We start from the raw sequence: 24385 nt of genomic DNA on the forward strand, positions 1-24385 counted from the left end.
ACTAACATCCACTCCCTATGGTTAATCACTCATGCCCCCGGGTATAGAGGGAACTGTTGTGTGCAAAGGTTTGTGTGCAGTTTTTATTTCAAACAATTGCGTAATTTTAAAATACAACAGTTATTTAAAGCCACAAAAATAAATCATGTTATCATACAAGTGAGGGGTAATAAAGTAATTTTTAACTATTATTTGTTAAAAATAATCTGTCACTAAATGGGACTGACTCTCGAGGCTTCCCCAGTGGAGTCGCCATCTGTCGCCACCCGCCCGAACGGGCCTCGGCGGTCGCGAAGACGGTCGAGCTCGCTTATTATTTTGGTTTTGAAAATGTATTGGATTATTAGAACGACTTGTTCTCAAACTGAGACCTTGTCGATCTTATCCAATTTATTTATTAAAAGTTTCACTAATCCATATTAATCCCAAGCGGGACCCTCCATGGATTAGTGGTTTTCGCAAAAGGAGGGTTCGTGGAGTCGCCACCAATGTTTTACTCAAAACATTGGAAAAAGGGATAAGGCAATTGATTTTATAAATCAACTTTGGCCATTACAACCAGAGTCGAGTAAGGGAGTCGGTTACGCGTGGGGAAGGTGTTAGCACCCCACAGCGCCCCTTTCGGGTTCCCTATGACAGATTATTTCTAAAATAATAGCGTAAAATTACTAAATTACCCCTATTTATTATAAGCGATTATAAATTAACTATCTACATGATGACAGTTTAAATATGCACACAGAAAGCAGTAAAAGGAAGGATTTAAGAAGAAACCTCTTGAAGCGTGCTTTTATATATTGAGTAAAACTGGGAAGCTTTTTGGCGTTCCCTCGCTCTACAAGCTCGCTCGCTCCTTCCTAAAAACTTTTGACTATGGAAATCCGGAGGATTTCCCTTCGACTAGGTTCGAATCTCCAAGCTAAGTGCTCGGAATTCCAGAACTTCGTCGGATCGACTCCCAAAGAGATTTCTAGGGCAGAACACTGCTCAAAAACCCCAGAATACTCAAGGAGGGAGTCAAAACTGAGTGTGAAAGTGTCCAATGACGTCCAATTGACGTCATATTTATAGGGAATAGGCGCAATACGGCCTACAGAAGCAATACGGCCGTATTGAAATTTTTGAACTTCAATACGGCCGTATTGAGTTCAATACGGCCGTATTGAAATTCAGAAATTTCAATACGGCCGTATTGAGTTCAATACGGCTGTATTGAAGCTTCAATACGGCCGTATTGATTTCAGTACGGCCGTATTGAAGTTTCAGAAACTTCAATACGCCGTATTGAGTTCTCTGCGGCCGTATTGAAGCTTCAATACGGCCGTATTAAGTTCAGTACGGCCGTATTGGGCTTCATTCCCTCCACTTCCTTATTTTGAGCTATTCTAAGACCTCTAGACCTACAGAGAACCCTCCTAGGGCCTTCCAGGAGTCCTTCTGGCTGATCTTCCTTCAGTCTTCGAGAGTCTTCAAGCTTTATTTCCGATCCGGACAATTTTAGGGGTCTACAAGTAGGAAGTCCATCCACATGTCTAGTTTGATGGTGAAGGAGTTGGAGCTGGTTGAGAAATTCAAAGATTTGAATCTGTATGTGGAGTTGGCTCAAGACCACATTAGCTATGGCATGACTACCATTGCTAGTGAGTTCTTGTAGCAAGTTGGTATGAAGTAGTTGAAAGATTCGAAAGTTATGAAGGTTCTTAATTTGTTGGATATAGAGAAAGTAGTTGGCTTTGAGATGGGTGAAGATGGGATTTGAGGTTTAAGGGCAGAATTTGCCTACCTCACGATTCTGAGTGACAGAGACACTGTTGAATATATTACGACCTGTCTGATTTGTTAGAGGGCTAAGGTTGGGCACTAAAAGTCTGGTGGTTTGTTGTAGATGATGGAGATTCTGTAGTGGAAGTGGATAATATCACTATGGATTTTATTGATGAGTTGCCTAAGTCGACTACGAATAGTGATGTTGTTTAAGTCGACTTGGAGATTTTGCTGAGAGCTTGTGTGCTAGACCACTTGGAGAGTTGGGAGGAAGTCTTACTACTGGTAGAGTTCATGTATAACAATAGCTTTCATGCTAGTATCGGGATGGTACCGTTTGAAGCCCTGTATGGTAAGAGGTGTAGGACTCCTTTGTGTTGGTAACAAGATAGTGAATCAGTGGTTATGGGACTGGAGTTAGTCCTACAGACTACTAAGAAAGTAAAGTTGATTCTAAAGAGTATGAAGACTGCCCAGAGTAGACAGAAGTGATACGCTGATAAAAGGCAAAAGGCTTTGGAGTTTGCTGAGGGAGAACATGTGTTTCACGTTTCACAGTTGAGGAAGTATGTCCATGACCCGACTCATTTAGTTTAGATGGGTGAGATTCAGGTCAAAGAGAACCTGACTTATGAGAAGAGACCGGTAGCTGTGATTGATTACAGGTTGAAGGAGTTGAAGGGCAAGTCAACTAGATTGGTAAAGGTTCTTTGCGATGCAGCTACTGGTAAGGCTACTTGGGAAAATTGAACAGCAGTGTAGAGAGCAGTATCCTTCTTTATTTCCAAGTAAGTCTATTTTCGGGGACAAAAATTCCTATTTGTTGTGGGGTATTGTAACGTAGTTAGTGGACTGGAACGGGGCGTTCCCAAACTGGAACGGGCCATTCCAAACTACTAAAATAAGGGTGATTTAGTAGCCTAGAATGGGTCATTCCTAAACTGGAACAGGCCGTTCCAAACTACTAAATAGGCCTGTGAATCTTGGACTGGAATGGGCCATTCTAGACGTGCCAGAACGGGCCGTTTTGATTTCAGAATGGGCCGTTCTGGATGTGAATTTTACACATGATGAAGGAGCCCAGAACGGGTCGTTCTAATTTTGAATCGGGTCGTTCTGGCCACTTCAAATTTCTATAAATAGAGGTTGTGCAGTTGATGAGAAGGAAAGATTTTTAGAGAGAAGTTTTAAAGAGAAGGACTCTGGACTAGGAAGCTTGCTTTGGGTGGATTGAAGTCCCGGGTTGAGCTTTGGAAAGGAAATTCCACTTCTTCTCAGTTCTTGGCTATTCTGAGCCAATCTTCAGGTAAGGGAAGCTAGATTGTATGTTGTTTGGTTGTATGTGAGTTTAGGAACTCATATGGAGTTATATAATTACATTGAGATATATGATGAGCAGAAAGTGAAATGAAGAGATGCATGTTGAGTATAGTGTTGTAATCTAAATGAGTAGTTGTGCCAAATAGAAAATGCGTTGAATACATGGTATGTTGCTAAAGTTGCTATATTTATGTGTGGATTATTTATATGTTGTAGAATATGATGAAATGATAATGTTGTGAGTTGTGAGAAGCATGATGTGAAATGTGTAAACGTGTTGAGATTTATACAAAATTTATTAGTAGACCATGTTGTTAAATTGTTAGAGAAGAGTTATATGTTGCTATAAAGTTGTATGTTGTGCCATGTGTTGAAAAGATATTATTTTATGATGATTGAGTTGTAAATTATGAGTTGAGCTAATAAGTTGTTGAGTTGAATGTGTTGTTTAAAGTTGAAATGATATGTTGTGTTGTTAAAATGTGTTGTTAAAGAATGTTTATGAGTTGTTGTGTTGATAAACTATGTTGTTCAAGTTGAATGTTGATTGAGATGATGAGTTGAAAAGTTGTATGCTGTTTAAGTTGTTAAGTTAATTAAGCTGTGATGATTAGTTGTTGATCACTAGGACTAGGGGAGATGTTTTCAAAGTTGCTCATCCCATTGTGTGGATTGAGATAGTTGTGGTGCTCTGAGAGCCCAATTTCTTGAAAAACCCTCCTTGGGAAGTTGTCCCTTGGAGTGGACGTTGTGCTGTTCTCCTCTAGGACATAGATGATCTCGTGTGTGGCAAGGTCGAGGCACACGTGTACAAAGCGACCACGGTATAGGGGCCAGGCCGAGCTATACTGGTTACAAGCGGCCAGATGTTTATTATTGTAAAGTTGTTATGGTGTCTATTATTGTAAAGTTGAAAAGTTAGGGACATATGAGGAAGATATATGTCCTATGTTGAGATACATAGTACTAAGGAGATAAGTTGAAAGTTGTTTTAAAGTTGAATCCCTTAGTACTGTGTGGGCGACATGGAAGTAGTCGATCCATGTCATGGTTGAATGACCAATTTGAGTAAGGTATCTAGTTAGAGATGTAGTCTTTGACTAGGTACTGGAGGGTGTGTGGTACTTGGAGGACAGTGGGTGGGATAACTCCATATATGGATTGGTGATGCTAGCCAAAGCCGTGGTAGGCTCATACCCAAACCCATCTATCCTGACAGTAGTACTAGACCTCCGAGTCTAAGTGGCACACTTGAGCAATTGCCTATTGTTGTCTATACCTAGTTTTCTTCGAAGTTCCTAATGGTGTTCTATACCTGACCTGGTTGACATAGGTCAAACGCTGGATTTGGTAGGGTTTATGCCACCTAGACTGCTCAACCTCAGTTATTGGAGATCCGAGTTGAAATGCGTGACGACGCATATGTTGTTGATTAGTTGATTTGTAAATGATAAGAGTTGTATCTATGTTGTTATGTTGTTAAGTTGTGATTGTGTTGTATGTTGATCTTGTTGAGGATGACGATAGTGTTGTTATGTTGTAAGTTTCTTAATTGTATACAAGTTGATGATGATGCTAGTGTTGCAAGATTACCTGTGTTGTAAGTTGTTTTAAACATGTGTTGTTGAGAGGTGTGTAACACATGTGTTGGTTGTTGTTATGATGAATATGATAACTATTCCAATGGTTGTACAGTAGTTGCGTTGAGGTGTTGATACATCGTTGATACGTGGAATCAAGTTGAAATGATGTTAAGATGTATAATATATGTGTTGTTTATCTTTTGTGTCGGATGTGAAGATGATTATATAGTTGTGTTTCATATTTCATATTTATCAGTTGTTTATTGTCTCTAGCTTACCCTTGCGTGTTTCCATGTAGTTTGGACTGCGATGATCATACGTTAGTATGAGAATGGGCCGTTCCGCTTTGGAAACGGGCCTTTCTGGATGTGGTTTTAAAGACCAAAGTATTGACTCAGAACGGGCTGTTCCGGTTTTGGAATGGGCCATTCTGGGAGAGGCTTTTGTACATGTTCTATGTGCCCAGAACGGGCCGTTATGGCCAAATCCTGATGCCTATAAATGCGTTCCGGCACTATAAAAAATGAATTTTTTCACTTTTGACCTTTTTCTTCTACACTTTCTAGAGACCAAGAGGAACCAAGAGGAGGAGATCCTGCTTCAGTTTCAACCCCTGTTTATCGAGGTAAGAGGGGAGTGAGAAACCTTGCTCTAGGTGTGGGATTGTATGTTGGGTAGTGGGATTGACCCCCAATCCTGTGATTGTGGCATGTCATATTTTTCTTGTATGTTCCAATTACTTAATTAATATGCGTGTATGAATAGAAACTTTGTTTAGGCTATGATTGTGGAATTTGGTGCTCCTATGGGTTCTTACGGGAAACCCTAAGGGAGTGCATTGGTGCTTGTATGAGTAAATTAATTGTGATAATAATTATATATGTGAATTGTCTTATTTTAAATGTTTATTGCATAAATTGGAACGCTCTATGGGTTTTTGAGAGAACCCTATGAGTAGCAGGCAAAATAGGAATATTTCTATTTTGCCTTCTGTCTGTTCCGTTATATTCCCTATTAAAAGAGATGTGTGAATATGTGTTTGGTTTTGCAAATGGTTGAGTGTTGTTGTGAATTAAAATGCTTATGAATACCTTGAAATTTCGAAAATTACGTAACCATGATGCGAAACGTGAATATGAAATATGAGAAGCGAGAATAACGAAATGTTACATGAAATATGATGATGTGTTAATGCATAGAGTGTAACACCCCAGTTTTCAATAAAGTTATTATTATTATTATAATAATAATATTATTATTATATGGTATTTGGTCATAATTATTTTAATAATTATAGAAGAATATTATTTTGTACGTTTTAAATAATTGTTGTTTTGGACAATTATTTTGTACGTATTAAATAAGTATTTTTTATTAGCATATTTAAATAAATATTTATATGTTTTAAGAGAAGATTGATTTTATATGATATTTTGTTATTGAAATTATATTATTATATTTTGGGTCAGAAATATATTATTATTATAGAGGAAAAATATTTTATAATATACATGTATTTATTTTATTTAATTATTTTGAGGAAAAAGAGAAGTGGGTTAGAAGAGAAGGAAAATGGGTTGGGTTGACCCAGCCCAATGGATTAATTTTAAGGAGTCAGGTAGCGTTAACCCTATCTACCTCATTTGCGTTCTGAAGGGTTAGGAAAAAAAAGGAGAAACAAAGAGCTCTAAGGAAGAGTACTCAGGAACGACCTTAGATCACACCTTTGTCTTCTGCTCATCCAGGTAAGGGGGGAGTGAGAAACCTCGCTCTGGGTGTGGGATTGTATGTTGGGTAGTGGGATTGGCCCCCAATCCTGTGTTTGCTGTATTTTTATGTATGCTCGTGTATGAGGGGTTTCTCCCAATTGTATCTGTTTTGCTTATTATTTTTCTTATATGCAATTAATTGTATGACTTGAGATCTCTATGGGTTCCTATGGGAAACCCTATGAGAAAACGGGCAAAATATGAATGTTTTCTATTTTGCCTTCTGATTACTTTGTTGTGTTCCTTGTTGGATGTGATGCATGAGTACGTGGTTAATTTTGAAAATAAATATGTTTTAATATGATCTAGAGTGCTCTATGGGTTCCTGCGGGAAACCCTATGAGAAATAGGCAAAATATGAAATATTTTCTGTTTTGATTTCTGATTTTTTGTTATATTCCTTGTTTGATGAGATGTAAAAATATGTATTTAATTTTATAAATAAACTAGTTTTGATATAAATTAAAGTGCTCTGTGGAGGCTTTGTGAATATGATGATGTAAAGTGAAATGTGATTGAGACATGGGATATGAAATGTGATAATGAAATATGATGACGAAATGCGATGATGTGATATGACCATGGGAAATGATAATGTGATATGAGAATGCATATAGTCTTGATTGACATGAATTATTTGCATAAGTGTTTTAAGGGTACGATATGGAATACACCGCCAGAGAAGGCTCCCTAGTGTAAAAGCTTTGGGGATTAGTCCTTGGGGATAGCTCGGTTTGGAAGTCCTAGTCTCGCCCATTGTGTGCATGGGATGTATCTTGTGCAGCTTAGCTATCCTGACAAGACTCTGGTAGTATATCCTTCTAGTGAGAGTGCGCAGAGGGTGTGACCCGACATGTACTCCTAGACTACTCTTCGTGTATTGCTAGCGGCAATATGCCATGTGATGTTTTACTGGCGCCACATGCATGATAATGTGAAGTTCGTGTCCATGCATGTGCATACTTATTATTAAATGATGATAAATTACTATTTGTATGACTTGGATGATTGAATAAACTATTGTTGTTGATTGATCTATGAGGTAACTGTATTGTTTGTGTTTGGCTATCCGGTGTGCATTCCTACACCGTGAGCCAGAGTGAGATGTTTCTCACTCCCTTCTTTTGTGTTGTTTCTCTTGTTTGATATACAGGTGATCATCAGCGTAAGGCTGAGGATGTTGGTGATAAAGCTTAGGCTTCTATGTTGGGTTTTGCTCTGATAGGACATGTGACATCGGGACATAGATAGGATTAGTTTAAAATGTTTTTATTAAATTATTTTGGAAAATTCAGTTTTATTTCTTTGTAATTTTACTGGCATGTTATTTGGATTAAGTTTATGAATGTGAACTCTTTACCCTTACGTGGTTGGAAATTTGATTTTTATTGATGAAAAATTCTATTTTTTTTATAATTACTGTATATGTATGTTGGGGTAGAGGGTGTCACATTAAGTGGTATCAGAGCAGGTCGATCCAATCGGCCGTGAGTTATGTACTTATCGTGATTCTGTTGTGTACTCTGATTGTGTCTTATTTGTTGTGTACTTTGATGATGTTTTTCTTTGATGATGATGATGTTCTTCTTGTTAAGTTATTTTGTAATTAGAGGAATGATAGTCATGATAGTGTTAGCTAATACCATTATGACCGCTCTTCTTCATTCTTATGATTGCTTATTTGTTTGATACTTCTTGCTTACGGAAGAAGTAGTGGTTGAGTGATATCGCTTGTGTTGCAAGCATATGTGCGAGTAGTGGTATACGAGATATTGTGCTAATATTATAGGAACTATTGAGGCCTTAGACTTGAGTAAGACATTGATTGTTTTTAGTGTATTAAGAGTTTACGATTGGTGGAATTTTTTAAAGCTATAGTTGTAGCGATTGAATCTAAGGATGATGTATGTTGAGAATTGGAGTTTTGGTATTCTTAAGGAGTGATTGAAGTGTTGATGATTTCTAGAGTTTGATGGTTGCATGTTGACCTTTTATGGTTTAGGTAGCATGTGAATTTTATTTTCTAAGCCTTTTATACTGAATATGTGAGTTGTTTTGGTTTAGGATTGTAGTGGGAAGCTTGAATATGAAGTTGAGGTGTGAGTTTGGAAGGGTTGAGGTATTTTTGTGGGCTTAGATATATTGATATACTATTGCTGTTTGGTGTAGAGGATATTTTCGCTGCAGTTTTGTTGTGCCAGTATGAGTACCATATTTACAGATTTAGATTTTATGGTCTTCACAAAAGTTGTAGCCTTGGACGTTATCTTTCCAATGGAACTGGAATCAGGTCAAACGGAGGTCTAGAACTCTAGTTATAGCTACTTTGGTGATCAAAGGTCTAGTTGTAAGCGCTGAGTATATCTGCTGCGGTTTTTGAGATTTTTAGCTAAGAAGATGATCTTTTTAGAATCTTATGTCTTCATAGGAGTTGTAGCTTACTCTCTTATCTTTCGTTTGAGATAGGTTTGAGATCATTTGGATGAGTAGAACTCTCTGTGTGTTATTTTCTTTGATAGTTGTTGAAAGGAGAAGTAGGTTGTAATAATGTTTTTGGGTTAGTAGGCAAAGCAAGGATAAGAATTGATTTTGTTAAGATGTTTTGAGGTGTTTTCATGTGGATTGAGAGGTTGTTTAAGATTGTATGATGCTATGTGGTAAGGGTTGTTTATGTACATGCTTATGGATGGTATATTTGAAGGTTTAAAGTAGGTATTCTAATATGATTTAATATGCATGTATGTTGATATGTGGATAGATGATCTTAGGGATCAATTGGTGAATGTCGTGTGGTTAGTAAGATTGATCTTAGGGTGTGATATGATCATATTGTAGTTGAGGGTGGAGATATATTCAAGACGGTTGTATGTTAAGTTATCTAAGTATTACTATTTTATTTTATCTTATTTTATTTTATTATTATTATTATTTTATTGTATGAGATAAGTTTTCTAGTTCCTATAAATTCCAGTTGAGGTAAACATGGATCTGTCTCAGGTAGAAGTTGTGTTTAAGTGGGGAGATATCTAAGCCAGTTAGTGAAGATAAAAGTTTTATGAGGTTAGCTTATTATTATTGGAGATTTATTGAAGGAATTTCTAAGATAGCATTGCCCTTAACTACATTCACTAGGAGGAGTATTCTCTTTATGTGGGATAGTAAGTATGAGAGTAGTTCCAACTCTTAAGGCAAGATTGACTAGTGTTAATATTATTGGATTTTAGTAAGCCTTTTGTGGTATATAGTAGTACTTATAAGATGAATTTGGATGCATTGTTGATGTGAGAAGGAAAGGTAGTAGCTTATGTTTCTAGGCAATTGAAAATTCATGAGAGGAACTACCTTATCTATGAGTTAGTGGTTATGATAGTACATTAAGATTTGGAGACACTACCTATATGATTCTAAGCTCACTACTAGAAAGAGGCTGTTTTACGTCACCAATTTTACATCGGTTTTAGTAAAACCGATGTAGAAATAAATCGCGGTGGCATTCTCGTAATAAATAGCATAATAGATTGCATATTTACATCGGTTATACATGGGACCGATGTAAATATGTAGTATTCTACATCATTTTTTATGGAAATGTAGTATTTCAAAAGGCGGTGGCATTGTCGTAAATAATCCTAAATAGTTTTGAGATCTACATCGGTCCACTTGGTGACCGATGTAATATTCCTCATGAACCCTCCAATCTAAAGCATATGCGCGCCTTTTCCCCTCATGAACCCTCTCCCCTGATAAACCCTAAAATCTGGAAGCATTTCCACTGGTGAACTTGAAGTCTCGAACCAAGCCTTTCTCACAAAGAACCGTGAACTCTCTAAGCATTGTCATTGATTTGCAAAGAAAGAACACACCTACTTTGGATGCAAGCTTGAAACTTCTGTTTCGTTTCCGGACAGTAATGGTAAGCATCGTCGTTCTTCTCTTTTGGTTTTGAAGTTTAGATTTCTAATCTATAATTCTACTAAAGCTTCAAAAATGTCATTGTTTGGTTTTCGGATTCTTACTCTGTGTTTTGAAATTATGAAAGGTTTTGTTCTACTTGCGAACGATCATATTGGAGTCCCTGCACGAAGGTTGAATCTGTGATTAGGGTTTGATTCACATTGTCGTAGCATTCTGGGATTCCTCCTAATTAAAAAGGCCAAAGGTTCGTAAAAAGAAGTTTATTTACCCTGCATTTTGACGTTTCTTTAAATCTGATCTTGTTTTAGTGTAACTCTGTTTTATTTATTTTAGTGTAAATCTGTGATTATTTTCATTATGTTGATGTGAACACATTTAGGTCATCCCAGTTACTTATGCCTCCATATTCAAAAGCTGTATTTTCGCTTTTCCTAGGAGAGAACCCCCTCCATATTAATGGTTGTGTCATCTTGCCATTCCCTTCTCCATTCTTCCTTCTTGTACTAGTCCCAGCAGGATTAGATGCTGTCATCTCTTTGGTAGTTTTTCTTATAATTGTTCTCAGCACAATAGAATTAGACAACCAAAATGTCAACCTGTATCCAAATGCAAGAAGAGGTTAATCACCCAGCAAGTTAGCACAGTTTATGATGAAACTGCAGGTTCCAATTTATGCAGTAATGAATAATCAGCTACCTCTCTAATATCTAATTTGATCCATTTAGCTGAGATTTCATGTAGGATATCCACTTTATCTTCCATTTGTATTATCATATTTTTTTCTTTTGGTTTTTATATTGAGACTAGAGTAAGTTTGTTCTCATTTTAAACAGAGAAGTGCATGGCAAGTTCCACCCCTGTAAAGTTCTCTTCATGCCACACAAGCCTCCTGTTTTCTGAGTTAATTAATCAAAGACAAATAAACTTTTCTTAATTAGAAATAAATTCCAAACTTCACATGATGAAGCAACTTGTGATGGTTAATGTTCATGGACTTCTGTAAAATATTATGTTGACTAGTAATAGAACAATGGGAAATATACTAGGAATAAAATGAAGTAACCATTATATCCAAAAAGAGGCAGTAGCCAAAATAATTCAAGCTTTACCTTGGGACATCATTTCCACATGCCTTAGCAACAAGGGTTAATCCTGAAACAGCACTTTTAGCTGCCCCATCCCTTCTTGCTTGTAGATTTTCTTTACAAGCATGGAGATACATCCTGGAAAGGCGCCTTGCTAGAGCATGAACCTTACTCATGGAGCTTCCATGCTCGGCCACTACTGAGTATAAAGCAGCCTCAATAGCAGCAGCTTCTCTTAACTCTCCTTCAAGCATCTTTATCTTGTTTTCCAAGTTCTCAACCTTGCTGTCTAAAATGGCATTTCTGGCTTCCCTTGGATAAATCTTGGCATCTTTTCTATCAATGCTTCTAATGTTCCCTCCACTGTTTTGGGCATCTCCATGAAAATGGGTTCTTTAAATGTCATTGTTGTTGGATTATTTTTCGTTTGTGGGGGTCTTCAATTGTCTCTAAGTTTTGATGTTTTTGAAAAATCTTAATCTGGGTCTTCACTTTTTAGCCATGATCGTTTTGTTTTGTGTTGTGTGTTGGTTAACCCGTGTTTTCCCCCTTTCTGCTTTAAAGCAACTGCTCTTGCTGCTGTTAAGGCCTCCTTTTCTATTTGTTGTTGTTTTTTCTCGGGTTGTTCAATTAGGAAAATTTTTGTTACCCTTTTAACTTCAAACAAAAAGAAATGTTATAAAGTTGCACCGTGTAACAGAATACACTGGTAGTTGCAGTAGGTTTGAATTAGCAATACTTTTTTTATTTTTGAGAAATTTGTGGGCTGTGCCTGTGAAGAGAAACTAAAAAAGTTTTAACTAGATAGCCTTTCCCCATATTACGAAGTATGCAGTATGAGTACACAGTTCATGTCACTTTGAGAATTTTTAACTATGTCCCTAAACTAAAAAATTTGTAATTGGGTCATTCATCTTTTTATATTTTTGTAATTTAGTCCTCGGAATTAGATGTCTATGTACAATCTGTGAAATTTAACACAATGTCTTATATCCTCATAATTGGACAGCCACATCAGATTATAAATAATGTATATTAGAATTTATTCTTGGTGTACTAAATTTCATGCTTTGTAATTGCAAGGTTTAGACTAAGTTAATTTTATGTAGTTCGGGACTACAATGCTTACATTGATATTTGAAACATGATATTCAACTTTCTCGTTTTCTCTGTTCATTTCCTTTTTCTTTTATGGTTTCTATCAATTTCTCTTTCCTGTGTTTGTAAAAGTAAACTAAAGCCCTAGGATGAGAATGATTTCTCTCATTTTCTCAGTTCATTTCCTTTTTTATTGTTTCTATCAAATTCTCTTTCCTGTGTTGGTAAAAGTCAGCAATTTGAGCATTGTACTCCAACTAGAGTCTATATATGCAGCATTTTTTAAGTTCTGATATATCTGATTTCTAAAACAATGTTACTATATTAATTTATATGAAATAATATCATGAACATCAATGCCATTGGCTTCCTGTACCTAACTACTTGTGAGTTATGATTTTTGTAAAAGAATTTTCTGTTGAGTTAGGGCTTATTGAGTCATTATTGGCTCATGTTATTGTATGCTTTGATGATATTCTAAAATTGAAATGCCCACATGCTTGAAAGTTGAAAGTTACCATGTTGGTTTCTAGGGTTTGTAAAAGTAATTTTATCGAATGTTCTCTTTCTTCATATTTTATAATCTATAAACCATTACTGACAATTTCTGCCTTTTGCATAGGTTGTTATTGTCTATAGCTCTCTGTTTGTACTGCATATGCTTCTGAAGCTCCTATTGGAATTGGAAAATAATGTTGGAAGGAGGTATGCTGCTTTATTTGGATGATATTTCCCTTTTTTTTAATAACTTCACGCTGATTGAATGTGTCCTTTTTCTTTGATTTGCTTACCTAATTATTTTTCTTTGGAATGCTACTAGCAAATAGGTGCCCCTGCTACCAAAATATAATTTTGTGCAAATAATGGAGTAACATAGGTAATATTTCTGGTTTTAATGTCTTGTCTATCAATCTCATCATATTTAATAAAATCATCTATGATTGCATGATTACTTTATGTTATAGTTACATGTATTTTCTTTTCATGAGTTTTATCATTTTGTAAAGGTTTGTGAGCAACTTCCTGTCACTGCTATTATATTGGATCTTTATCAATAAAAAGCTAATTTCATCCGATGTATATGGTTAAGTTATTGTTAATGTTTAGATGGAAAACTAATTTTTTGATGTGAAAGTGACACATGTATGTTCTTGTATGAGTGTGAAAGTGATGCAAAATTAAAACCCACAATGACAAATATAGCAGAACAAAATTAAACTTTTATGCATTAATCTTAAAATTTGGCCATTCTAGTAAGTCTATTTTAGTTGGCATGAAAGATACTAGAAAAAATAAAATGGGTGGGAGACTGCGAGTGGGAAGAGTTGCATGGCTAAACAATCTCCACCAAAAATAAGTTGAAAGCAACAAGTCAAAGAACTGTACTATGATCTCTACTTTCTTCTAATACGTACATATAATTTTAGGCTAAAATGTCAAATTATTTTATGACTAACTTTTGCTTCTAGTAGGTTGTCCTTGATAAAGAGAAACAGGTAGCCACGGTGGACAGAGAGGTTGATGATGGTATAGAGACTGTGTGTCTGAACTTACCAGCAGTAATAACGTGAGTTTCGCATTCTTCTCAGCATGTTGCATCCATCCTATGTTGCTCTCACTGGGGTATAACTTTTCATCATGAAGCTCTACTGATTCTTTCTACTTCTGAATTATTTTAAAGTATGTTTGTTATGGTTGGAAATATTGAATGATTATAATGATTAATGCAAAACATATGGTCGTGTCAAATTTTTATGAAATTTCAGTTTTGAAAACTTGTCTAGGTCATTTTATCTTAGTTTGGTATCCACAGTAAGATGTTTTACTTTACTTTTTATGAGTACAAGCCGCTTTGATTTTTTATTTATCTGTTTATTTTTTTGTTGGTAATTCTTTTTTTTTTTCCTTGGTAATTCTTGTTATTATTGTTGCAATTGAAGTTTTTAAATGCTTTCTTGGAAAAGAATTGAATTAGTAGTTAGCAATGGTGAATTGCTAGACTTGTAATGTTCCATATGTGGTGTGTTGCTTTTCATGAAATTAGTATTTTCTCTCTACAAATAGCTTACATATGTTCGTTATCAGGCAAGGCATCACTGCAGTAGATTTTGACAGCAAGGTAAATACAAATTGATATTGAAAGGCTTTAGTTGAAAAGAGAAACTGTTTAAGTAAATGTCATTGTGATGCTTGATGCTTGAAAAGTAAATAATTCGTGTGTAATGTTCTAAAATAAGAAAAACATCACATTCAAATATACTTAAATTTAATCAGAGCTAGCATTTGAATTAATCTTTATCTCTGTGTTCATAAAATTCTGAAGCCTTTCCTGGTTTTAAAACCTTTCTTTTTGGTGCAGGAGTATTTGAAGGAAGACCCATATACAGGCGTAGAAATTACTGGGTAAAAGCTGGTGCAGGAGTATTTGAAGGAAGACCCATATTCTGGTGAAGTTTCCTCTAGTTCTATTTGTTTCTACATTGCTACTTAATGATTTTTGCAATCTATTTATACATAGTATTTTATATCTATTTCACAAAAGCCTATCAGGTATTTATGGTTTACTTGTTCTGCCCAGGCAATTATCAGACAGTTGAAAACATGAATTTTCATGCAGTATCACTATTAGAAAAATTAATATTTGTGACGAATTTTGTGACGGAAAAAATAGCATCGCTAATAGTGACGCATTTTGTGAGGGAATTTTAAGTTTTGTGACGGGCTAGAATTTATTGACTTTTGTGACGGATTTTGTGACGGAATATATTCCGTCTCTAAAAATCCGTCACAAATTTCGTCACTGAATCAAAAAAAAAAAAATTTGTGACGGATTTTGTGACGGAAAAATTTTCGTCTCTAAAAAACCGTCACAAATTTCATCGCTAAATAAAAAAAAATGTTTGTGACGGATTTTGTGACGGAATGAACTTCGTCTCTAAAAAATCCGTCACAAATTTCGTCACTAAAATGAAAAAATTTAGTGACGGATTGTTCCCTCTCAAAATTCCGTCACAAATAGGTTAAAATATTTTGTGAAAATTTTGTGACAAATTGTTCCCTCTCAAAATATTAAATTTTATTTATGAAAATTTTATATTTAAGAATTATGCATAATTAAAGAAAATATGTTAAATATTTTTTAAAAAAATAATAAAATTAAAAATATTTTATTTCATTAAAGGACTGAAAAAATTATGAAATTCATTCAATTAAATAAAAAATTGTCAATTTTTAACATAAGAAACTAAGACATTCATTAAAAATATTTAAAAAAAAACTTGTGAAATTAAAAAAAAAAAAAGAATATTAATTTAATTTTGGCTTAATTACATTTTTGATCCCTTAAGTATTGTAATTGTGCAATTTTGATCCCTAAGATTTTAATTGGATAATTTTAGTCCCTAAAGGATTGTAATTGTGCAATTTTAGTCGTTTAATTTTTAATTGAACAATTATAGTCCCTCAAAAATCATAATTGTGCAATTTGAATCTCTCCCATTAAAAATTTAATAATTTTAAAATTTTAATATATATATATATATAATAATAATAATTTAAAATTATACAATTATTTGCTTATTTAAGTTAACATATACTATAATTTTTATTAATGTAACAAATGATATATATTTATTATTACTAAATAAATAAAATTTATATATTATTAATAATTTAATATTGCTAATAAATTAATATCAATAATATTTTTAGTATATTTATAGATAAATTGATAATTTGATAAATATAACTTAGTATATATTAATATACTTTTACAAAAATATAAATATAGTAGATAAGATATATATATTTATATTTTTATAAAAGTATATTAATATATAATAAGTTATATTTATCAAATTATTAGTTTATGTATAAATATACTAATAATATTGTTGATATTAATTTATGAATAATATTATAAAAATATTATATATATATATATATATATTTTATGTATTTATTAAGAATAAATATATATCATTTGTGTGACACCCTCTACCCCACATACCATAACACATAACAATTTTTCATAATTGAAATACCAAACATGTTTAATTCAAATCAAAACTCATGTATTTGTGGAATTAAATACATATTCATACATGTCATGCAACAAGGAATACAACAAAACAATCAAAAAGCAAAATATAAACTTGCATAGTTTGTTTGTTTCTCTCAGGGTTCTCTTAAGAACCTACCTAGTACTCTAATCCATACAATAAACATCTTACTCATATAATTGTCTCTTACAATTGCATTCCCTTATGGTGTGTTTGGATGAGGAATTTTACAAATTCAAGGAATTTTAAATTCTTGGTATTTGAATTACTTTGATTTCAATTTCTATCATTCTTAAAATATTTTGTTTGGATAATTAAGTCAATTCAAATATCTCAAATTTTAAATTATTAGGTTAGATATGATAATTTGATTCCATCATGATAAAATTAATTTTAAAAATATATTTATATGTTGAGATTTTTAAAATAAATTTTATAAAAATAAATATTAGCTAATTTTTAAATATTTAATAATTTTAAAAATTAATATAAGATAATATTTAATAATTTTAAAAATATTTTTGAATATCTAATAATTAAAATAATGAAAAGAAAAAATAAAATATATAGGTGAAATAAGAAAAACAAATATGAGAAATTTCAAATTCTCCTATTTTTGCGAGAATTTGAAATTATACTATTTTAAGGAATTTCACAAATGTTCCAGTGTGAGAACGGCCCGTTCTGGGCTACTTAAAAATCAAAATATTATAAAAATTAATTTTCATAAATATTCATTATTAAAATACTAATAATTATTAAAAACCTTTAAAACACTCTATAAAAGTCATTAACTATAAGAAGATAATGTCAACAAATATAAAATAAATAATAATTAACTAATTTAGTTATTTATTGAAAAATATCTTTCTAATTTCATAATTTTTAATTTTAAAATTTAAATTTTTAGTTAAAAATTAAAAATTTCTTATTTTTTTTAATAAAATAATATCCTTTAATTTCTTATTTTTTATGCTTAAAAACAAACTTATAAATTAATCTAATTTAGATTTATGAAAGAAATAAGCACAACCTAAAAAATGGAGATATTTTATTTTGCATGAAAGTTATTAATATGACAGGTATTACTCGATCTTGTGTTTTCAAGTATCCTAATATTGTGAAAAATATGAGTTAGAATTGATTCAAATGAATAAATATTAGAACTATATATTCATATGTATCTCAAAGAAAAAGGAAGGGAAATAACATATGAATTAATTGACATTGTAATAACTATCCACAGTCAACGGTAGAATGAAACACCATCAAATTAGCCTCAAACAACTCTAACCTCTCGTTTGTACTCTCAAGTGATAATTTACAAAGCATGCACACTCATTATAAAGTATACAAATTTTTAGACTTATAAATTTCACTTTATTATATAAATCAACAAGTTTAATATTTAAAAAGATAAATAAAAGTATATATAATTTCAATATATTATTGTAAATTTAATATAATAATAATAATAATAATAATTATTATTATTATTCATTTTTATTGAAATAGATCAATCTTTTAATATATTATAGTATATATAATTTTAATATATTATATATAGTCATTAAATTTAATATAATAATAATAATAACTAATATTATTATTCATTTTTATTCAGGTAGATCAATCTTTTAAGTGTAATATAAGTTTTTTTTTTAAATAACTTGTAGCCTATGCTTTTAAACTAAATACATATTATAGTAAAAACTTTAGTTTGACCTATTTAATTTTAAATATATTTGATTACTTTGTACGTTTATTAATTTTTGTATGTGAGCAGAGTAAATTACATTATTTTTAAAAAATATTGTGTTTTTTGTTATATATTTATGTTAAGATAATTCTATAAGATATAGTTTAGATATACTAGTTTATCCTCTCCTAATTTCTAGTTTAGTTTCCTTAGTACTTGAATGTGAATGATTTTCATGTTATTGAATTGATGGATACAATAAAATAAATAGGCATAAAACATAATCAATCCCTAAAGTTTAGGAATTTAGATAAAACTGACTAAGGAAACTAAACAATAAATTAAGGGAGTATAAACTAGTATATCTAAACTATATCTTATAGAATTATCTTAACAATTTATATTGTTTATAATATAAATATATTTAAACAAAGAATTTAATTGTTTCGGTAATAAAAAATTCATACGTAAAAATTAAATTCAATATATAATTTAAATAAAATTAGGTATATACATACTAAATCAATTATTCATCTTTCGATATAATACTTGATTTCTTTTGGTTATGATATTTTAATATATTTTATTTAAAATATCAATTAACATATTTTATTATTATTATTATTTAATTTATTGTAAAATATTTAAAATATTTAATTTAACATCATTAAAAAAATAACCATTATAAAATTTATTTTTTTTAGTTTAATTATTTATTATAATACTTTTTTAGTTACCGTATTAACTAAAAAATTATTTTTAATTAAAATATATTTTTGAATTTTAGTTAATTCATTATCATTCACTCACTTTATTAAAAAGTGATAAAATTTAATTAATTTAATAAAATAAAAACTTTAAAATAAATATCTAAAATCTTTAACAATTTCTTAAATACAAATATTTAATTAATTAATTTTAATATATACTAAATTTAATATTAGAAAATTTATAAATATTTTAGTTATAATTTTTATTATCTTTTGAATTAATATTGGATTTCTTTTGATTATGAAAGATAGTAAATAAAATTTAAAATCTGAATGAGTTTGTTTGATAAAAATATTTAATTAATTTTAATATAATAAATTTAATATCAAAATATTTACCTAGATTTGAGTTATGATTTTTATAATCTTTTGATTTAATTATTGATAAATAGTGGAGGTTATTTTGCGGAGGTTTTAAAAATCTCTTGAAGTTATTAAATTATGTGAAAACACTGCAGTTTTTTATTTTATTTACGGAGGTTTATAACCTCTTCTAATTAAATAATATTTTCTCTCTTAAATTTTAATTTTTTTCTAAAATAAAATTTTTTTCCGCTAAACCTACCCGCGCGCGCCTCCCATTTGTCTGAAGAGTGAAGAAAAATTAGAATCCCTTTCTCAAAGAAATGAGAAAACCCAAAACCCCGTGCGTTCTTGCGTTTCTCCGTCGTCATCGGCAACGACTTCCCCTCTATTCATCTTCCATTAGATCACAAAGAAACCCTAACCCTAACCCCAATCCTTCTCACGCTCGTCGGCAGAAGGTTTACGACGGCGATCACTCCGGGATGGTGGTGAAGGGCCCCGGCGCAAACCTCGTCATGGGCCAAGTCAAGATCCTCAAGAAAGGCGAGAAGTTAAGCCTCGGCGCGAACCTCACCCTGCGTAACCCTAACATCCTCCTCTCGGTCCATTACGAGAGCCTCCACATCGTGCTATGGTTCGACCACCGTGCCATCTCCTCCGCACTCATCGAGCCCTTGTCGTTCTCCACTGGACCCGAGATTGACACCGCGCTCCAAGCCCGGTTCCTGCTGGTTCGCACCCTTTTCCGCAGTGGCATGGGCCGTGCAGCGCCGCCTTCATGGGTTTGTCGACTTTGGAGTGACGCTCACCGCTCGGCTTAGGTTCAACTACAGTCTCAGGCGCATGGGTTTGTCGACTTTGGAGTGACGCTCACCGCTCGTTCCTTCTCACAGCTATGTGGTTCGCTGGGAAAAATTATGTGTTGTGTTTTGTGTACATTGTTGTTCTTCACCCTATTGCCCATGGAAGGCTATAGTTTCTTTAGTTGTTTGTGTATCTTATTTTGTGATTGTCTTGGCAAGAGGAGCTGTATAGAAATCAAAGGACATCAGGTAATGTAATCTGTTTTAATTTTGGGACTTTGAATCAGTGAATTGTAAAATTACAGTACATGTTTTGATTCATAATTGTCGCCACCGGCCCAAACGGGCTCTTGTGTATTCGCGAAGGATGGTTGGACTCTTTTATTTGTTTAAAAATATGGATTGCTAGAATGACTTATTCTCAAACTGAGACCTTGTCAAACGAGCAATTTTATTAAAAGGCTCACCAATCCATGTTAATCCCAAGCGGGACCCTCCATGGATTAGTAGTTTTCATAAAAAGGAAGGGTTCATGGAGTCGCCACCAATGTTTTACTCAAAACATTGGAAAAAGAAGCTTAAGGCAATCGATTCAAAAATCGACTTCGGCCATTACAACCAGAGTCGGGTAAGGGAGTCGGTTACGTGTGGGGAAGGTGTTAGCACCCCACAACGCCCCTTTCGGGTTCCCTATGACAGATTATTTCTAAAAATAATAGTGCAAAATTACTAAATTACCCCTATTTATTCTAAGCAATTATAAATTAACTATCTACATGATGACAGTTTAATATGCACACAGAAAGCAGTAAAAGAAGGGATTTTTAGAAAAGAAACCTCTTGAAGCGTGCTTTTTATATATCAAGTAAAACTGGGAAGCTTTTTGGCGTTCCCTCGCTCTACAAGCCCGCTCACTCCTTCCTAAAAATAATTTTTGACTATGGAAATCCGGTGGATTTCCCTTCGACTAAGTTTGAATCTCCAAGCTAAATGCTCGGAATTCCAGAACTTCGTCGGATCGACTCCCAGAGAGATTTCTAGGGCAGAACACTGCTCAAAAACCCCAGAATACTCAAGGAGGGAGTCAAAACTCAGTGTGAAAGTGTCAAATGACGTCAAATTGACGTCATATTTATAGGAATGAGGCGCAGTACGGCCCCTGGGGTCAATACGGGCGTATTGAAGTTTTTGAACTTCAATACGGCCGTATTGAATTCAGTACGGCCGTATTGAAGTTCAAAGACTTCAATACGGGCGTACTGAGTTCGCCGCGGCCGTATTGCAGTTCAAAATACTCAATACGGCCGTAGTGATCCTCTGGGAGGCCGTATTGAGCTTCATTCCTCCCACTTTTCTTATTTTTGCTATCCTAAGACCTCTAGACCTACAGAGAACCCTCCTAGGGCCTTCCAGGAGTCCTTCTGGCTGATCTTCCTTCAGTCTTTGAGAGCCTTCTAGCTTTATTTTCGACCCGGACAATTTTAGGGGTCTACAGCTGCCCCCCCTTTACTTAGTTGGACGGCCTTTTGGTGTACCGGCTGACAAGTAAAGGAGTTGACCCAATTGTCCGGGTGATAAGCCATCCTTCCGACTTGTAGTGTCTTCCGGTGGAAAATTGTTGAGTAGCCTCTCCAGGTCGAGTATTAGTCGTCGCCTCTCCAGGCTCATGCATACCTCGGTGCTCTCGACAACTGGGTAGCTGAGTACCGCCTCTCCAGGCTTGTGCATACCTCGGTGCTCTCGACAACTGGGTAGCTGAGTATTGCCTCTCCAGGCTTGTGCATACCTCGGTGCTCTCGACAACTGGGTAGCTGAGTATTGCCTCTCCAGGCTTGTGCATACCTCGGTGCTCTCGACAACTGGGTAGCTGAGTAGCGCCTCTTAGGCTTGTGCATACCTCGGTGCTCTCGACAACTGGGTAGCTGAGTATTGCCTCTCCAGGCTTGTGCATACCTCGGTGCTCTCGACAACTGGGTAGCTGAGTATTGCCTCTCCAGGTTTGTGCATACCTCGGTGCTCTCGACAACTGGGTAGCTGAGTACTGCCTCTCCAGGCTTGTGCATACCTCGGTGCTCTCGACAACTGGGTAGCTGAGTATTGCCTCTCCAGGCTTGTGCATACCTCGGTGCTCTCGACAACTGGGTAGCTGAGTAGCGCCTCTTAGGCTTGTGCATACCTCGGTGCTCTCGACAACTGGGTAGCTGAGTATTGCCTCTCCAGGCTTGTGCATACCTCGGTGCTCTCGACAACTGGGTAGCTGAGTACCGCCTCTCCAGGCTTGTGCATACCTCGGTGCTCTCGACAACTGGGTAGCTGAGTACCGCCTCTCCAGGCTTGTGCATACCTCGGTGCTCTCGACAACTGGGTAGCTGAGTATTGCCTCTCCAGGCTTTGCATACCTCGGTGCTCTCGACAACTGGGTAGCTAAGTATTGCCTCTTAGGCTTTGAGATGATTTTGTCTCCACAGTCCACGATGCTGCTTCGACGGTTTGATTTTGATTTTGGTGCCACTGAGGGCTGGATAACGCAGGGATCCTTCTAGGGGATGTGCAGTTACTCATAGGTTCTTGTGTCCCAACTTTCCATTGTGTAGTTAGTACCCATTGAGGAATTTCTGTTTCCTTGGGGTGTAGACACGAAGATGCTCTTTCTGATGTGAGCGGTGCCTTATGATTGGTTGACGTCCTTTTGACGGTGGTGGAGTATCCCGGTTATCCTTATTCGGGCGACTCTTTTTGCTTTTCTGGTTTTGTTGCCTCTGTGTAGGCTATTATCCGCTGGGGATTTTGTCATTGATTTTGTCTCCACAGTCCACGATGCTGCTTCGACGGTTGTTTTTTATTTTGATGCCGCTGAGGGCTAGATAACGCAGGGATCCGTCTAGGGGATGTGCAGTTACTCATAGGTTCCTGTGTCCCAACTTTCCATTGCGTAGTTGGTACCCATTGGGGAATTTCTGATTCCTTAGGGTGCAGACACAAAGATGCTCTTTCTGATGTGAGCGATGCCTTATGATTGGCTGACGTCCTTTCGACGTTGGTGGAGTATCCCGGTTATCCTTATTCGGGTATCTCTTTTGATTTTCTGATTTTTGTAGCCTCTGTGTAGGCTGTTATCCGCTGGGGATTCTGGATGTTGATTTTGATTAGCCTCTTCTGTTAGGCATATCATCTTGATGTTCAATGATTGGCTGAAAAGCCAAATTTCGCTTGGGGAATTGTTATTGATCTTTTGGATTTTTTTTTTTTTTTTTTTTTTCTTTTTTGAAAGAGTGCCTCTGAGTAGGCGAATTATCTTGATGTTTGGTGTTCGGCTGAGTGCCGGATTCTGCTTGGGGAATGATTATTTGTCTTTTGTGATTTTTCTTGAGGGGGTGCCTCTGAGTAGGCGAGTGGGGATTTAAAGTTTATTTATCCCAGAGTATTATTTAGAAAGCCTCTTCAGGCTTAGCTTCACTCATTGCTTGAGTTGGAAAGCTACCTTCCACTGAGGAAGTTTAAGTCCTTTCGACTTGGATATTCTGTTTAGATGATCAAGCCTCCCTTGGGGAATTTTGCTGATCTCGCTTTGATAGCTTTCACTGGGGAATTTGGCCCGTGAGTGGAAGCTGAGATATCTCTGGGGAGTATTATTTCGGCGAGCCTCCCCAGGCTCAATTATTCTGAGAGAGTATTATTTCGGCAAGCCTCTCCAGGCTCAATTATTCTGTATGATTTATTGATTTTTTGTTCAGCCCAAGAGTGCAAGCTGAGATGTCTCTTGGGGAGTATTATTTCGACAAGCCTCTCCAGGCTCAGTTATTCTGTACGAGTATTATTTCGGCGAGCCTCTCCAGGCTCAATTATTCTGTGGGAGTATTATTTCGGCAAGCCTCTCCAGGCTCAATTATTCTGTATGAGTATTATTTCGGCGAGCCTCTCCAGGCTTAGTTATTCTGAGATGAATTGGTTTTTTTGTTCAGCCCAAGAATGCAAGCTGAGATGTCTTTTGGAGAGTATTATTTTGGCAAGCCTCTCCAGGCTTAGTTATTCTGTATAATTTGTTGGATTTTCTGTATTTTGCCTTTTTGTTGATTTTGGCTTTTTTTGTGTTTTTGCCTTTTGATTTTGGCTTTTTCTGTGTTTTTGCCTTTTTTTGTTGGTTTTGGCTTTTTCTGTACAGAAATGTCTCTGAGGAGTATTATTTTGGCGAGCCTCTCCAGGCTCAATTAT

The 24385-nt window shown here is 34.7% G+C and overlaps 1 protein-coding gene across 10 annotated transcripts in view; it reads left to right on the top strand.

The window, feature by feature from the left end:
- The first annotated feature begins 10047 nt into the window (after positions 1 to 10047).
- Positions 10048 to 24385, top strand: part of LOC109814815 (ERBB-3 BINDING PROTEIN 1-like) — a 29483-nt gene continuing 15145 nt past the window's right edge. The window contains exons 1-7 of one of the 10 annotated variants that reach the window (XR_014432522.1): positions 10111 to 10349; positions 10476 to 10595; positions 13157 to 13239; positions 13355 to 13411; positions 14004 to 14101; positions 14620 to 14653; positions 14894 to 14981. The gene's annotated coding sequence lies outside the window, so the exon portion shown is untranslated. Of the gene's footprint in view, positions 10350 to 10475; positions 10596 to 13156; positions 13240 to 13354; positions 13412 to 14003; positions 14158 to 14619; positions 14654 to 14893; positions 14982 to 24385 lie in introns of all 10 variants that reach the window. The other 9 variants (XR_014432520.1, XM_083071023.1, XM_083071025.1 and 6 more) reach the window with 9 other exon arrangements.

This window comes from Cajanus cajan, chromosome 3 (genome assembly GCF_000230855.2).
Source record: "Cajanus cajan strain Asha chromosome 3, NIPB_CcT2T_4, whole genome shotgun sequence".
Lineage (NCBI taxonomy): Eukaryota > Viridiplantae > Streptophyta > Magnoliopsida > Fabales > Fabaceae > Cajanus > Cajanus cajan.